Raw genomic sequence first — 17,500 nt, 5'->3', positions numbered from 1 at the left:
CCACGTAAATCCCGCCCACTACATTTGATTGGGTAGGAGGCACGCCCACTTGTAGGCCAGTGCGTATGCCATAGATATTCAACTGGCGGCTCGCGGGCCACATGCGGCCCGCGAGGAGCTTCCTTGTGGCCCCTGGCCATATTCCAAAAAAGAAAAAAAAAAGAAGAAAAAAAAATCATAATTATTATTTATGTAAATATATGTTTTTATGTTATCAAAGTTAAAACAGTACAAATTATTTATCCTTCATTAGTTCTTGAAAGGCCATCTTTCATTGGAACTTAACTTAGAACCTTAAATAGAACCGAATTAGACCCGAAAAAAGTTGATTTATATTGGTCGAATACAACCGAATTAGACCCGAATTAGACCCGAAAAAAGTTGATTTATATTGGTCAAATAGACCCGAATTAGACCGAATTAGACCCGAAAAAAATCGGGTCTAATTCGGGTCTAATTCGGGTCTAATTCGGTCTAATTCGGGTCTAATTCGGTCTAATTCGGGTCTAATTCGGGTCTAATTCGGTCTAATTCGGTCTAATTCGGGTCTAATTCGGTCTAATTCGGTCTAATTTGGGTCTAATTCGGTCTAATTCGGTCTAATTCGGTCTAATTTGGGTCTAATTCGGGTCTAATTTGGTCTAATTCGGGTCTAATTCGGGTCTAATTCGATTCTATTTGACCAATATAAATCAACCTTTTTTCGGGTCTAATTCGGTTCTATTTAAGGTTCCAAGTTAAGTTCCAATGAAAGATGGCCTTTCAAGAACTAATGAAGGATAAATAATTTGTACTGTTTTAAATTTGATAACATAAAAACGAACATATATTTACATAAATAATAATTATGAAAATTAAAAAAAAAAAAAAAAAAAAAATGTTTTTTTTTTTTTTGGGGGGGGGGGGGGGATATGGGCAGGGGCCACAAGGAGGCTCCTCGCGGGCCGCACGTGGCCCGCGGGCCGCCAGTTGAATATCTATGGATTAAAGGTTTATTACCTGGTAACGGGGGTACTTGCAGCTGACGGCCACCGGGGACAGCGTGATCCTGTTCTTCATCACCTCCGTCTTCCTCAGGAACCTCCTCTGGTGGCTGCTGCAGCTCCTCGTCTGGCCACCGGGGGGCGTCTGGACACAGAACTGAGCCAGGATGCAGCCGAGAGCGTCTTTCACCTGAACTCTGAGCGTGAAGTCTGACAAGATGTCTGACTGGCACACGATGCAGAACACATGACGAATCACCTGGAAACATAAAGACATTATAATTATAACTCTGACAAGATGTCTGACTGGCACACGATGCAGAACACATGATGAATCACCTGTAAACATAAAGACATTATAATTATAACTCTGACAAGATGTCTGACTGGCACACGATGCAGAACACATGATGAATCACCTGGAAACACAAACACCAACACGTTATGAAACAAGAAATGATCAAAGTCATAATAAAGCCGCATTGGGGCAGGCTTTTTTGGCCCCAATCTTTTCATAGACCTGATTACTTGTTTTTTGGATTGCTTTTTTCTCTCGCCAAACCTGGCAACATTAGCCTTAGCGTCGCAGATTAACGCTCGAATGGTGGCAGCATTTTGTGACACCACACGGGTCGTCCCAACAATAGCTGAGATTGAAGTCAGTGTGAACATGGGCAAATAATAATAACTTAATAGCCAAACTAGGTCTAATGAAGCACGCTAGCATTTAGGCTAACCCTCCTGGGCTGAAGCCGTCTCCCTTTCTCTCTCTCTCTGCTGTGTAACTCCGTGCGTTGCCTTGTTGTGATGTGTGTTCGTCCATGCTGGCCCCTAATATGGTCTGCTTCCGGGTGGTTCAACCTAACTTAACAATGAGGATCATTCTGATTGGATCCCTTCCCAACTAGTCCCTCAAAAAGAGTAATTCTGATTGGATCTCTTCTCCATTCGTCCCGCCCTAACATTTTCGTCTCGTCTAATTCGTTGACTAACGTGTCCATTATATTTTCGTCTCCCCATTGGCTTAAAGGGGGGGGGGGGGGGGGAGTGTGATGGACAGCCAGGACAGCCAATGACACTCAGGTGTCGACACTTTTCACTCGGGTGTGGACTAGGACTAGTGCTGTTTACAGAGCCGCTCGCTAGCGCATGCGGCTGAAAATCACAAGCAACTAGAAAAAGTGTTCCTCGTCTCCGCCAGGTCAGGTAGGTTATTGTGGGACGGCTATGTTCGGAAATTCACCCATCAGATCAGAACATTAGTAGGTGTGGTATCTTCACTATGTTCTGGTAAAGGTTCTATTGCTTTGAGTTGCCAACAGCGCCATATTGTACGGTTCATTTGATGTTCTAGAGGTGTGTATGAGTGGTTGGATAATGAATTGAGTCGCCACTCCAGTAGTGAGGTTTCTTGCTTCCAGTTTATTTCATCGTACAGAGTTCCACAGCCATCTCCACCGCCTCACACACACACACACACACACACACACACACACACACACACACACACACACACACACACACACACACACACACACACACACACACACACACACACTTTACAGTCTATCTTTATAGTAGTGACCACATTTGAGATCCAGAAAAATGCGTTTATGCGATCGCAGAATTTACCGCATAATCAGCAAAATGGCGCATAATTATGCGGGGGTAACGTTTTTTCAAAAAGCCCACATCGCATAATACGCGATTCGCATCGCATATTTCCGTATATTTCGCAACTTTTAACATTTCGCAACGTTTCGCATATCGCATATTGCCGCATATTGCCGCATATTTCACAACTTTCCGCATATTTCGCAACTTCCCGCAATTTCACTGCATAAAATTGCAAAAAAAAAACGCATATTTCGTCGCAGAATCAAGGATTTTAGCCCATATAATCAAGAGTTTTAGCCCACATAATCAAGAGTTTTAGCCCGCATAATCAAGGATTTTTGCCCGCGTTTTTCTGGAGTGTCTATCTAAAGAAGGTACATGTGTGGGTGGGTGTGTCAGCCTTGAAATGTTGATGTCTCTATCTGGAGAGGTGATTGCATCAGTCTTTGCAGCAGTGGCGTGCACAGACATTTTGAGGGGCAGGTGCTCAAGTAAATTATACTTTTTTTTTTGTTTACTTGGTCTGCTCTTTTTTCCCTCTACACCTATACCTCTTTGCCAAAAAATAGCCGATCTACAAGCCCACAACATCCCGGCAGAAGCCCTAAAGACAGATGTTGATACCACCGTGAGCCTGCTGTATCCACTTTTCAAAAGGATCTGGGAAGAAGAAACCATACCATCAGAATGGAAAGAGGGCCTTATTAACAAGCTCCCAAAGAAAGGAGACCTGGGAAACTGCAATAATTATAGAGGGATCACCCTACTCTCTGTGCCAGGAAAAGTGCTAAATAAAGTCATACTGGAAAGAATTAAAGATGCAGTTGACCAACAACTAAGAGATCAGCAAGCAGGATTCAGAAAGAATAGGTCATGTGTCGACCAGATTGCCACTCTTCGTATAATCATAGAGCAGTCATTAGAGTGGAACTCCCCGCTCTATGTCAACTTTGTCGACTACGAAAAGGCATTCGACAGTGTACATAGAGAGACCACCTGGAAGCTACTGAGACGTTGCAAAACGTTATGAAATATGAATAAAATTATTAATATGAAGAAAAAAAAACAGAGAGATGACTCACCTTGCCCAGTTTCAGCTGGAACCCCCTGATCACCCTGGAACTCCCGTCGCCAGGGCTGGGAGGACCCCCGTGGCTGGGGGGACCCCCGTGGCTGGGAGGACCCCCGTGGCCGGCCTGCACCTCGTATTGGGACATGTTGGAGTACAAGCCCACCTGCAGGTCTTGGGGGGCTCTCAGCACAAACTGGTGCTTCCCCCACAGGTGTAGGACCACCGGAGGGGCGGAGCCAACCTGTCCTGCTCCTCCCACCTCAAAAATCACAAAAAAAATAACACTTAACCCATTGAGACCTGAAGCCGATTCTACAAAATCCAGTTTTTTTTTTTCTGAAAAACGTATGTTTCTATATCAGTGGTGCTCAATCTTTGTCATGTCAAGGACCCCCCAAAATTATATGTATTTGGCCGCGGACCCCCATCAAAATATTTTGTTCCAGGGACCCCCCCAGAAGCAAAGATTTGAGTTAAAAAATGTGCGCTTTAAAAATATACATATTCAAAAGATATTCAAAACACATTTTCACGATTTTTCAAAAATAGCCAAAAGTGTAAAATAATGCTTTTTAGCTTAAATCTAAAAATGACACAGTTCCAGGTCTCAAGGGGTTAATCAGAATCACTGAATCATAATCATAATCATAATCATAATCATAATAAACTAGAAAAAGTGCTCCTCGAAGCACAGGTCTCCGCCAGGTCAGGTAGGTTATCGTGGCCTCCTGGTGGCGCTATAATAGGCCAATGTGAAAAGGGTGTCATTTCTTCTTAGGCCTTGCACGACAATCGGACACTGCATTCATGATTTGAGGCATTTTGTTCCAAAAATGTGGTTTGCTAAATTAGACCTGCTGGTGGCGCTATAACAGGCCAATGTGAAAAAGGGTGGCATTTCTTTCTCGGCCTAGTGGGAATGTGCGTGTGAAATTTCATGGAAGTCGCATGCTGCGTGCATGATTTGAGGCATTTTGTTCAAAATGGATCAATCCTGCAAACTTTGGAAGCCAACCTTAGCCAATGAGGATGGAATATGGACGATCGGACAGATCCGTGTTGATCACATGACTATAGAGATACTGTGTACTGATTTGCATGACGTTTGGATAAAATCTGTAGGAGTAAATGGGTTTTGCACAAATCGGCCTCCTGGTGGCGCTATATCAGGCCCATGTAAAAGAAAATGGGGGCAGAGGTTCTGAATTGGCATCCAGGGGAGTGTGTGCGTGTGTGCACAGTTTCGCAGCGACCGGGCCAACAGTGCCGGAGATTAGCTGCTCACAGACAGACGGACACACGGACGGACGGACAGGGTGCAAAACATACTCTCTCGCCATGCCTTTCGGCCTGGTGGAGACAACTATAAGCTCACAAGTACCAGTGGTGGAAAAAGTACTCAAATTCTTTACTTAAGTAAAAGTACCAATACTGCAATATAAAAATACTCTGTTACAAGTAAAAGTTCAGAATTAAACATTTACTTGAGTAAAAGTACAAAAGTATTGGCATCAAAATGTACTTGAAGTACCAAAAGTAAAAGTACTAAATATTTGAAAATAGCAGATCTACAAGCTCACAACGCGTCGCGATGCGACGCGTTGTGAGCTTGTAGATCTGCTATTTTCAAATAGCCTAGGTATGAAATAGGGTTAAAGTGGTTAATGTATGTTTCATTATATCATAGTTTATATCTGAAAAGTAACTAAAGTTTTCAAATAAATGCAGTGGAGTAAAAGCACAATAGGTTGCCTCTGAGATGTAGTGGAGTAGAAGTAAAAGTATTGGAAATTGGACATACTCAAGTGAAGTGCAGATACCTCAAAATTGTACTTAAGTACAGTACTTGAGTAAATATACTTAGTCACTTTCCACCACTGACACGTACTATTGCCCGACATCCTAGAAATAATAATATGATAAATATAGCTGCAAGCAGCGATAACACGGGGCCAGACATGGAAACTAGAGAGAGAGAGAGAGAGAGAGAGAGAGAGAGAGAGAGAGAGAGAGAGAGAGAGAGAGAGAGAGAGAGAGAGAATAATAATCATAATAATAATAACGGTGATAATTATGACATACCTCGTTGACCAGCAGGGTCTTGGGCGAGCAGTCGTGTGCGAACATGGCCGCCACGGCCTTGAAGGAGGGGTGTACGTGCTTGGGGCCGTAGAGACCCAGGGTGACCGTCTTCTGCATGTGGTCCCACACCGAGGCATGATGGCGGCGCTGCTGCTGCAGGGCCCCCCGGACCACCGCCCGGACCACCACCACCGCCGCCACGTACGTGCAGGGCTCCGGCCTGTCCAGACGGGCCTGGACGGTGTCTTTGTACACGTACGCGTTGGGTATGGGCGCGTACGGACCCTCTCTGTTGTTACTGCGCACACACACCACCTAGAGAGCAGTACGGACCCTCTCTGTTGTTACTGCGCACACACACCACCTATAGAGCAGTACGGACCCCCTCTGTTGTTACTGCACACACACACACCACCTATAGAGCAGTACAGACCCCCTCTGTTGTTACTGCACACACACACACCACCTATAGAGCAGTACGGACCCTCTCTGCTGTTACTGCGCACACACACACCACCTATAGAGCAGTACGGACTAGGGCTTTCACGACTAGAGATTTTTACAGGTCGACTAATTTGACCCAGTGGTAGTCGACTAGTCGACTAGTCGAAATTTACATTAAAAAAAATTACAAAAAAAAAACAAATTTGGGTGGCATTGTTTGAATGCCATCCTACTACTATATTACTATTATTATTATTATCCTCCTGCCCTTATTTTTATGGCGTTTTAAGGGAAGCGCTTCTGGCACAGCATCACAGCACCACAGCAGCGTCTCCAAGGATCCCCATTCCCCAATAATAGGCTTTTATTGGGCATGCTTTTGACCCCCTTTTGATAAAAAATAAAGTCAGGAGGATAATAATAATAGTAAGATTTTTTTCAACTATTCGACTAGTACCAACAAGGTCGACTAGTGGTTATACTAGTCGACTAGAGGTAAAAGGTTAAGATTATACTTTTTTTTGTTTACTTGGTCTGCTCTTTTTTCCCTCTACACCTATACCTCTTTGGCCAAAAATAGCCGATCTACAAGCCCACAAAGATCTGCTATTTTTGGCTAAAGTTCTCCTCAGAAAAGGGATGCTAGGTTTCGAGTGGTTATGGTAAAAAGAAAAATCATAATCACATAAAGATTTGGCGGACCCCCTGTAGTAACTCTGAGGACCCCCTAGGGGTCCCGGACCCCCTGTTGAAGACCCCTGCTGTAAACTTTTTTCAAAAGGGCACTTCTGGTCAAGAGGGCAAAGGGCAGGCGTTCCAGCACCACCTAGAGTCTATCTGTGCACATCCCTGGCAGTACGGACCCTCTCTGCTGTTACTGCACACACACTAGAGCAGGGGGGGGGGGGGGGGGGGGGACTTTGATGGTAGAGAGGGCCACTATATTTCCACACTCACTCCTAAAAATAGCAAAAATAGCCGATCTACAACCTCAAGCTTGTAGATCGGCTAGCTACTAGATAGTAGCTTGTACATTTCTATTTCATTTCAATTGCATTTAGTTATACTTATATGTACATTTTATGAGCTTAAATACAAATACATTGGACATAAAAAAGACAATAGAATGTTAATACTAGTCATTAAGCTACTAATATAGACTGAAGTCATTAAAGCGGGTCATGTTTGCATGTTATGATTCATAACAGCTGAAATCAATAATGTATCACTATTCTGATATTAGCCTGCGGGGCCGCATTAAGTGAAGGTGGGGGCTGTATTAAGTGAAGGTGGGGGCCGCATTAAGTGAAGGTGGGGGCTGTATTAAGTGAAGGTGGGGGCTGTATTAAGTGAAGGTGGGGGCCGCATTAAGTGAAGGTGGGGGCCGCATTAAGTGAAGGTGGGGGCTGTATTAAGTGAAGGTGGGGGCTGTATTAAGTGAAGGTGGGGGCTGTATTAAGTGAAGGTGGGGGCTGTATTAAGTGAAGGTGGGGGCTGTATTAAGTGAAGGTGGGGGCTGTATTAAGTGAAGGTGGGGGCTGTATTAAGTGAAGGTGGGGGCTGCATGTGGCCCCCGGGCCGCCAGTTGCCCATGTATGACCTAGAGAATGATAATAATTATAACTATTATTAGGGGGCCAAGCACGTAATGCGTAGGAACCATATTGTTTTCCTCTTTCCTCTCATGCAGGCGTTTTTTACGAAGTAAAATCTACCTGTCTGTCCTCTCACCTCTATAGACTGTCTGTCTCTCTACCTGTCTGTCCTCTCACCTCTACAAACTGTCTGTCTCTCTGCCTGTCTGTCCTCTCACCTCTACAGACTGTCTGTCTCTCTACCTGTCTGTCCTCTCACCTCTATAGACTGTCTGTCTCTCTACCTGTCTGTCCTCTCCCCTCTACAGACTGTCTGTCTCTCTACCTGTCTGTCCTCTCACCTCTACAGACTGTCTGTCTCTCTACCTGTCTGTCCTCTCACCTCTACAGACTGTCTGTCTCTCTACCCGTCTGTCCTCTCACCTCTACAGACCGTCTGTCTCTCTGCCTGTCTGTCCTCTCACCTCTATAGACTGTCTGTCTCTCTACCTGTCTGTCCTCTCACCTCTACAGACTGTCTGTCTCTCTACCTGTCTGTCCTCTCACCTCTATAGACTGTCTGTCTCTCTACCCGTCTGTCCTCTCACCTCTACAGACTGTCTGTCTCTCTACCCGTCTGTCCTCTCACCTCTACAGACTGTCTGTCTCTCTACCCGTCTGTCCTCTCACCTCTACAGACTGTCTGTCTCTCTACCCGTCTGTCCTCTCACCTCTACAGACTGTCTGTCTCTCTACCCGTCTGTCCTCTCACCTCTGCACTGCAGCCACCGTCGGGCGCGTCCCTCTTCAGGGTGACGTTGACCTTCATCTCCAGAGTGATGAAGGTGTTGGTGTCCATGTTGGACAGCTTGATCTCCAGGACGGGACTGACGGAGGAGACCAGGTCAGTGTTGAGCTCCACGGGAGGCTCTAACAGGGCCTGAGAGAGAGACAGAGGACACAGAGGACACAGAGGACATGTGAGGACACAGAGGACATGTGAGGAGACATGTCAGGAGAAACCTAGTCTCGCGTAGCCAGACCCAACAGAAAATGAAAAACAGCGACCTCTGCTGCTTGTGATATTGTCTGTTGGGTCTGGCAGGAAGCAAACGTAACACCAGTGCGCAGGGAAACCGGGGTTTGTGTCTGCCTTCAGCGCTCCACTTCCGGTGGTGCGACCATGTTTTCATTCCCACTAACAATATTTCTACACAGAACACTAACACCACTTCTCCCAGAGAACATGGATGGTTTTGGTTATAAACCCACTTGTTTCTATGATGAAAGAGCAAGTTAAAATGTGAATATCTTTCCGTGGTTTTGTCTGCTCAGAGGACGCTATCGTTAAATTAGTTTTGGTTAGTTTCGAGGGGGGAAGGAAGGGTGGACGGACACGTGAATCCCGCCCACTACATTTGATTGGGTAAAGCGCGGCCTGCTTCCTGATCTGAAGGCACGCCCACTTGAAACCAATGCGCACGGGTTGTCAACACGGCTACCGACAGATTCCAACGCAGAGCGGAATCTGTTCTTGAGATATTAGGAGAAACCTGTCTACCAGTGACATCATCGATGGAGTATCCAAGCTAATAGAAACTATTCATGTAAAGTTAGCATAATATAATAAAAGCCATTGTTCTCACATTAATTAAAAAAAAAAAAATCTAGTTTGAAATGATCAAACCTGCCTAACGATGATGTCACTGGTAGGCAGGTTTCTGAACTGTCCAAAGCCCCGATTATATTCAGCACGCGTTTTTTCGCGATTTTGGGCGGGTTTTGATTTCTGTTTTTGTCAACTTTATTTCGATTTTTTTTTCGCCTCTAATCTAGCTAATTTGACAGTTATTTTAGGCCTGGGGTTCTTGTGTAGTGCTTTTTAGGGGGGTCTGTTATAATTTTTACGCACAATTTGTAAGTGTGTGTGAATTTGATTTTTATTTTTTATTAAAAAAAATAAAATAAAATAAAAATCCCCCAAAAAAATGTTTTATGCCAGGAGTCGTCGCGGGCCGCAGGCGGCCTATTGGGGAACCCTGGTCTAAACAGTAACAAAACTAACCTTCAGTGCTATGTGTTGGTGGTCGCCGGGCGCCACGTGCCCCGCGGGCACGTGCACACTGACGCACGTGTCGGGCAGCTGCACCACGCCTCCGTTGGCGTCCAGCCGGCAGACGGTGTGGGTCTCCACGGGCTGGGTCTGCCCCCAGCCCGGCGGGTTCTTCTGGCCCAGGGAGCAGAGGTCGTGACAGGAGGAGCGCGCCAGCTTGCGGTGGTTCAGCCAGGCCGCGCGGTACTGGGCCCGGGACCCGAACTGAGCCGGGTCCGGAGCCGGAGCGCTGAGGCCCGGGAGAAACCCGGAGGAGGAGGAGGAGGGACACAACGCCGGATCGGACCGAGCCTGGAGGACGGAGAGCTCCGATAGGCTGAAGGAACGTTTGCTCCTCAGGAAGGGGCTGTCCCTGCGGAGACAGATGCAATGATTAGACACGGCACCGGAGATTAGCTGTTCACAGACTGAACTAGAACTAGTGCTCCTCGGAGCACAAGTCTCCGCCAGCAGACTTGTGTTGGGAATGTTGGGAATGTTCTAATTCTTATGTTCTAATTCTTACAAAAAATAGAACATGTTACTGTGTCATAGTAACATGACACACTGTCTGTATAAGTGTCCTATCCGTCCTGTCTGTATAAGTGTCCTATCCGTCCTGTCTGTATAAGTGTCCTATCCGTCCTGTCTGTATAAGTGTCCTATCCGTCCTGTCTGTGTAAGTGTCCTATCCGTCCTGTCTGTATAAGTGTCCTATCCGTCCTGTCTGTATAAGTGTCCTATCCGTCCTGTCTGTGTAAGTGTCCTATCCGTCCTGTCTGTGTAAGTGTCCTATCCGTCTGTCGGAAAGGCGACATGTAACCACTAAATGTTAGCTTGGCTGATGGCACTGATGTCACTTGGGAACGCACAGCGCAGCGCTCCGAAGTGACACATCTATTTATAGGCCGCTATACGTCATGCGTCTCACTAGCCAATCAGAGCACACTCTTTCAACGTATTGTCACGTGTCACGTGAGGCTTGACCAATGTTAGCTTGGCCGAGGGGGGGGGGACGGAAAGTGAAAACAATGTCTCCTGGCAGAGACAATAATATCCATTAATAGTGATATTTAAATGAGTTCATGTATTCATTAATATTCATTAATAGTGATATTTAAATGTGTTCATGTATTCATTGATATTCATTAATAGTGATATTTAAATGTGTTCATTAATATTCATTAATAGTGATATTTAAATGTGTTCATTACTCTCCGCCAGGAGAGTATTGTTATCACTGCGTTTTCACTTTCTAAACATGACACACCGATTGGTCAAGCCTCACGTGACACGTGAAATACTGTGATCTGATTGGCTAGTGACGCCACCGGGCCTATATATACATGGCATCACTCTGACAGTGTCTCCGCCACTGTCAGAGTGAGGTAAGACGGGAACCATGAAATGGCTGCATGGCTGATACATAATTGGCAGATAGGACAGATAGGACATTTATATAGACAGGAGGGATATGACATAGGACACTTATACAGACAGGAGGGATAGGACACTCACACAGACAGAACGGAAGAGGACACTTACCCAGACAGGTTGGATAGGACACTTACATATACAAGAGGGATAGCGACCTATAAATACATGTGTCACTGTGATAAGCCAGATTCCAATACCGAAAATCCGGCCACTAGCTCACTCCCAGACCTTCGAACCGGAAGTAGTCAAGTAGTCGCGGTCCAATTGTTCCTATCTGTCTTATTGGACAGATAGGACAGATAGGACACTTATATAGACAGGAGGGATATGACACTTACATAGACAGGACGGATAGGACAGGAGGGATAGGACACTTACACAGAATGAACGGAAGAGGACACTTACCCAGACAGGATGGATAGGACACTTACATATACAAGAGGGATAGCGACCTTCGCGACCTTCGAACCAACACAAGTCTTCTGGCGGAGAGTTGTGCTCCGAGGAGCACTTTTTCTTGTTAATATTCATTAATAGTGATATTTAAATGTGTTCATTAATATTCATTAATAGTAATATTTAAATGTATTCATTAATAGTGATATTTAAATGTGTTCATTAATATTCATTAATAGTGATATGTAAATGTGTTCATTCATATTCATTGATAGTGATATTTAAATGTGTTCATGTATTCATTAATATTCATTAATAGTGATATTTAAATGTGTTCATTAATATTCATTAATAGTGATATTTAAATGTGTTCATGTATTCATGAATATTCATTAATAGTGATATGTAAATGCTGTACCTGAGGTCAGGCAGTGTGTTGTTCTGCACGGGGCCACAGGAGGGCGCCGTTGGACCACTGCCCGCGCCTGCATCAGCGTCACAGTTACCCTCAGAGTGGGGGAGGGGCGGGGGGGGGTCAAAGGTGATCAGATTCGCGGACCTCCTCCCTCCCCTGACCCTCTCGTCCAATGAGACGCCTCGGTTCACAGCGCTCCGGTCCAATGAGCCTCTGTTCGCCCAGCTCTCGTCCAACAACGAGATGCCTCGGTGGGTCCCAAAGCTCTGGTCCAATGAGCTGCCCCCGTTCGCCCAGCTCTGGTCCAATGAGACGCCTTCATTCAGAAAGGGGTTATTAACGTTAAAGGGGTTCCCGTTCGGGGACGGAGGCAGCGTCGTGTCTTTAAACGAAAGCCCCGCCCACTCCTCGCCCAGCAGCCAATCGTCACTCTCTGCACCGTCGCAGATCATACCGCTGTCACTGAGGTGGGAGGAGCCGGTGAGGCCCCCTAGTGACATAACAGTGTCACTGCGGCGAGAGGACTCAGTGAGGCCCCCTAGTGACATAAAAGTGTCACTGCAGTGAGAGGACTCAGTGAGGCCCCCTAGTGATGTAACAGTGTCACTGCAGCGAGAGGACTCAGTGTCGCCCCCTAGTGATATAACAGTGTCACTGCAGTGAGAGGACTCAGTGAGGCCCTCTAGTGGTGTAACAGTATCACTGCAGCGAGAGGACTCAGTGTCGCCCCCTAGTGATATAACAGTGTCACTGCAGCGAGAGGACTCAGTGTCGCCCCCCAGTGGGCTGACGTAGGCAGCGGGGATGTATCCCATCTCGTTGTTGTTGTGAGCGAACCACCAGTCGGCTCCGGACGCGTCCAGGACGTACAGGTGTTCCCCTCTGCTGAACCGCAGCGTGGTGAAGCTGCCGGGGTGGTAGTCCCTGACGGCCACCACTTCCCGTTCGCCTCCGATCACTTCCTGTTGTTTGCGTCCCCCCGTGGAGGAGGAGGTGTCTGACGGCGGCGAGGCTCCGGGAGGAGGAAGTGGAACTGGAAGGAACACAACCACATGTTAACCTACATTATAGGTCTTCGTCATGTTATCCTACATTAAGGCGGCTTTCCATATGCATGGCCTCACCCCACACCACACCACACCGACCACTTGTGCCTCGGTTTCCACTACAATGAAGTGGGTAGAGTGGTGTGTAAGTGGTACTAAACTGGTGCCTAAAAAGTACCCAGTCCTGGGTAGGTCTGAGCTAGGCCAAGCTGGGCCACGTGCACATGAACCTTATGTACCAGGGCGCACCCTTAGATCCTCTGGCCAGGGTCTACTGGAAATGTATTCAGCTAAGTTGGTGACCAAAGGAGGTCGGGCCTTTTCTATAAAGGCCCCTAGACTCTGGAACAGCCTACCAGAGCAATTAAGGTTAACCAGATCATTAACGAGTTTTAAATCCCTGTTAAAAACCCATTTTTACAGAATGGCCTTTTTAACTCCTTGAGATAAATGTTGTTTATTATTGCTCTGTTTTACTGTAAATGTTATATATCACTGTTCTTTCATTATATGCATTGTTGTTGTTGATTGCTCTTTTTATTGTTCAAGCACTTTGTAACTTTGTTTAAATAAGTGCTATACAAATAAAGTTTTATTATTATTATTATTATTAACAGATTTGTAAAGCATCAACGTCATTTCCTTGGGCGGTACTTCCGCCAAATTCAACCATTTCCGGTTGTCAACTTCCTAGACAACCGACATCCCAGGTCTTGCCCAGGGTGGTTTAAAGCTGGTTTAAAGATACCAAGGATTCGACAGTGATGTCACTGCTATGCACCACGGAAGTTAGCACGGACGCTACGCCACGTTCGAAGTTGGTTTAAAGCTGGTTTTAAAGATACCAAGGATTCGACAGCGATGTGACATCACTGACGAATCCTCGGACATGTGACCGACTCATTTATATACGCCAGTTATCTACTTATATAATCGGCAAGTCACTTCCGCGCGCCGCTGACGCTATAGCCACGTCGCAACATAATTAATTCTACTCACCACATTTCGGACAAAACGGAAGGTGAAACAGCTTCGTACCGTTTAGCGTGCGCACCACCGACACCGAACGCCGACGGGTTTCGCCAAAACAACACGAACGGCCGCCATTGAAACTCCGCAGCTCTCTCCTTCGCCAGAAGAACAACAACAGCAGCGCCTCCTTCACCTCCCCTTCACCGTGTCTCCTGCTTCCACGCTCAATTCAGGTGACTACGATGCTAATACATTCACGCTCAACCTCACAATCACAAGCTTCTCCGTATAGTGTTTCATTAGCGCGAGCGTGGAAAACAACTACAGCGCGCACCGTTACTGCATCTGGTAAGGGTAAACACAGCAGGGTTGCCAGTCGGGATGCCAGGTTTCAAAAACAAGCGACAGAAACAAACAACCACCGTCATGAAAAAAAAAAAAACAGCCGAAGGGGTCCGCCATGTTCCAGGGGGGTCCCCGGGGGTCCCAACACTCCCAGGGGGTCAGCGGCCCAGCAGGGGGTCCGCGGACCCCCACGGACAAAACAAATATATAAAAAAAATGGAAACTCCAAAGCCAATTATGATGTTAAACAACAGAAATGAACGTGGATTGTAGTCGTCAATGAAGAAGGATTACACACAATGCTCTACACTCAGTGGTTCTCAAACATTGTCACGTCAAGGACCCCCAAATTGACACTTATTAGCCCGCGGACCCCCATTTGTAAAGATATGCCTCAGGGACCCCCATAAGAGAAGATTTTTTTACGTCTCTAGCAGTGATTCTCAACCATTTTAATTTCACAGGACCCCCAGTTTGACATGCATTAGGGCTACAGACCCCCATTTAATGGCATTTATATCACTTGGACCGCAATTTATATTGTAAAATCAATGTCAATTTAACTCTGAGAGTGTATTCAATTCAATTCAATTTTATTAAAGTGTCAAATCACAACAAGTTGTCTCAAGACACTTTACATGTAGAGAAGAGACCCAACATCCCACCCTGAGCAAGCAATTTTGCGACAGTGGCAACGAAAAACTCCCTCTTAATTCAACAGGAAGAAACGTCAGGCAGACCCTAGGCTCTAGGGCGGGGGCCTTCTGCCTCGACCGTGTTGGGGGAAAGAAGAGAGAGAGAAAGGGAGAGACAGAAAGAGATACAGTGCAAGCAGTAACAATAACAATAATAGCAAATATAATAGTGTAAGATACTAGCATATGATAGTATAATATAGTACAGCAATAGTGTGTATGCAGTATATAATGGAATAATATAAAAATGTTTAAGATAATATAATATGCGGTATAGTGTAGTGTAGTAGAAGTCCACGGTCGTGTCCAGGTCGTGCTCCATGGAGAGAGGCCCGGTCCGGTCCGCAGTCACAGTCTTGAGCCGCAGCTGGGGGTCCGTAGTAACAGTCCATAGACTCCATGGAGAGGCCCAGGCCCGGTCCGCAGTCACAGTCTTGAGCCGCAGCTGGGGGTCCATAGTAATAGTCCATGGACCTGCGACGTGGGTGGTAGACGAAACTCCGGGGAACGAGTCCCCGGTTGTAGAATTAGTGGCAGGCCTTACTAGAGCGTGAATCCGTACAGGGTTAATTACGATTGTACCAATGGGACACAAACCCACACAACCAAAGGGAGGACGGGAAGAGAGAGGACGAGGGAGAGAGGAGAAAGGGGAAGGTGGGGGAGAGAGGATGACTATAGGGGGACTGAGTCTATACACTTCGGCTATAGGCTTTATCATAGAGAAAGGTTTTTAGTCTAGTTTTAAATATACAGAGTGTGTCTGCTTTACGGACTGAGACTGGGAGAAGGTTGGGAGAAGGTTCCAGTACAAATGTACATTTGTACACTCTCAGAGTTACAGACCCATAAGGGTCCATTTGGTTCCATTTGTACACTCTCAGAGTTACAGACCCATAAGGGTCCATTTGGTTCCTATAAATCATTTAGCTGGGGACCCCCTGGTATCCCCTCAAGTACCCCTGGGGGGGGTGCAATACGTTAGTCCGACAGCGCATTCCTCCGACAGCGCAGTGCTCCGACATTAAACAGTAAACCCGAACCAAACCCGCACCCTAACCCTAACCGCACGCGGATGCCACATAGTCGGAGAAAAGGTCTGTCGGATTAACGCATGCCTCCCCCCCTGGGGGTCCCCGGACCCCACTTTGAGAACCAATTGCTCTACATGAACCTACATCTATCAACCTGGAGAGTAATAACAATAATAATAATATAATCTGTAATAGATTACATTACCGTAGAAGTACCCAAAGACCTCTGACTGACCTTTGACCTTTGGGTCGAGGTCGAGGAGCGTGCCCTCTGACCTGCAGCGCGGGAGGGGCTGCTGCTGCTGATTGGATCTGTTGATGCGATGAGCGGCCATTCTGATTGGCTGTCCCTCGTCGGCTCGGCGTTCTGTCTTCTTGATTGGTTCTCTCCATCAGCTCAGCGTTCTGTCTTCTGATTGGTTCTCTCCATCAGGTCTGCAACAGAGAAGATGAAAACATGATTTAATATTGGGCATACCTAACAATAGATGCCCAAAAAAATGAAAAAAAAAACATTTTTGTGTATTTTTACATCTAAAGTCCATAAAAAGCTAATCTTAGGGCGGTTTCACACTATGGTCCCGGGTGCGCACCCTGGACCACTTGGCTGCTGTTGTGGTAGTGTGAACGTAGCGAACCGTTCCCCGTAACGCATCACCGTTCCGTACCCGAAACCACCTCGGGAGCTAGTCTCGGGTCCGATTGCTGCGGAGTCGGGAACGGAACGCGGCAGTGTGAATCCATCCGTACCAAGAGAAGGAAGTGGACTGCTAATCATATATCATTTATATATTTTTATAATGACGTATTATTTTAGCTGGGTTATACCTTCTCATAGTTATACTTGAATGTTGACAAGAAATGATAATCCCGCTAGTGTTTGAGTAGCGCGAGCCGTGAAAAATAATAAACAAAAAACACATGTGTGGCGAACGTATTTGTAAGGATAAATACACCAAGGATTAGTCCGTGACGTGACGTCACTGCTAAATTACAACGGATGCGTCCGTGACGCCAATATCATATTAACAGACGACAGTGCATTTCGAGGTTTCAAAGACCAGTGCACACACTGCTTTGGTTGTGTATTGTTGATCTGTTGTTATTATAACTCAAGACAACGTCAGGAACACAGTCAAACTTTATTATTCACTCTAGAGTGACTTTTCTTCTGTGAATGACATTCGCTCTCCCAAAGCGTCATAGTCCACAGCGCCCCCATGAGGCACCTATTTACCATTACTGTTAAATTAAATGGTCTCGAGTCTTGGCCAGTGTGAATGCTGGCCAACAAGC

At 46.1% G+C, this 17,500-nt stretch overlaps 1 protein-coding gene and 1 pseudogene across 2 annotated transcripts in view; both read right to left on the bottom strand.

The window, feature by feature from the left end:
* Nucleotides 1-16,539, bottom strand: part of LOC311040961 (SH3 domain-binding protein 4-like) — a 33,829-nt pseudogene extending 17,290 nt beyond the window's left edge. Inside the window, exons 1-8 of the transcript in view lie at nucleotides 16,440-16,539; nucleotides 12,116-13,145; nucleotides 9,838-10,309; nucleotides 8,545-8,712; nucleotides 5,751-6,069; nucleotides 3,683-3,921; nucleotides 1,379-1,402; nucleotides 1,000-1,242 (exon numbers count right to left, since the gene is read on the bottom strand). The product of the transcript in view is annotated as an SH3 domain-binding protein 4-like (transcript). The remainder of the gene's footprint in view (nucleotides 1-999; nucleotides 1,243-1,378; nucleotides 1,403-3,682; nucleotides 3,922-5,750; nucleotides 6,070-8,544; nucleotides 8,713-9,837; nucleotides 10,310-12,115; nucleotides 13,146-16,439) is intronic.
* LOC311041025 (target of Nesh-SH3-like) overlaps nucleotides 1-17,500 on the bottom strand; it is a gene marked incomplete at its 5' end in the record, with an annotated part of 759,687 nt that overhangs the window by 254,035 nt on the left and 488,152 nt on the right. The gene's annotated exons all lie outside the window — the stretch shown is intronic.

This window comes from Gymnoscopelus microlampas, assembly GCF_963454915.1.
Source record: "Gymnoscopelus microlampas genome assembly, chromosome: 24".
Taxonomy (NCBI): domain Eukaryota; kingdom Metazoa; phylum Chordata; class Actinopteri; order Myctophiformes; family Myctophidae; genus Gymnoscopelus; species Gymnoscopelus microlampas.
Note: the sequence above shows the minus strand (reverse complement) of the source record. Positions and strands in the feature narration are given on the sequence as shown.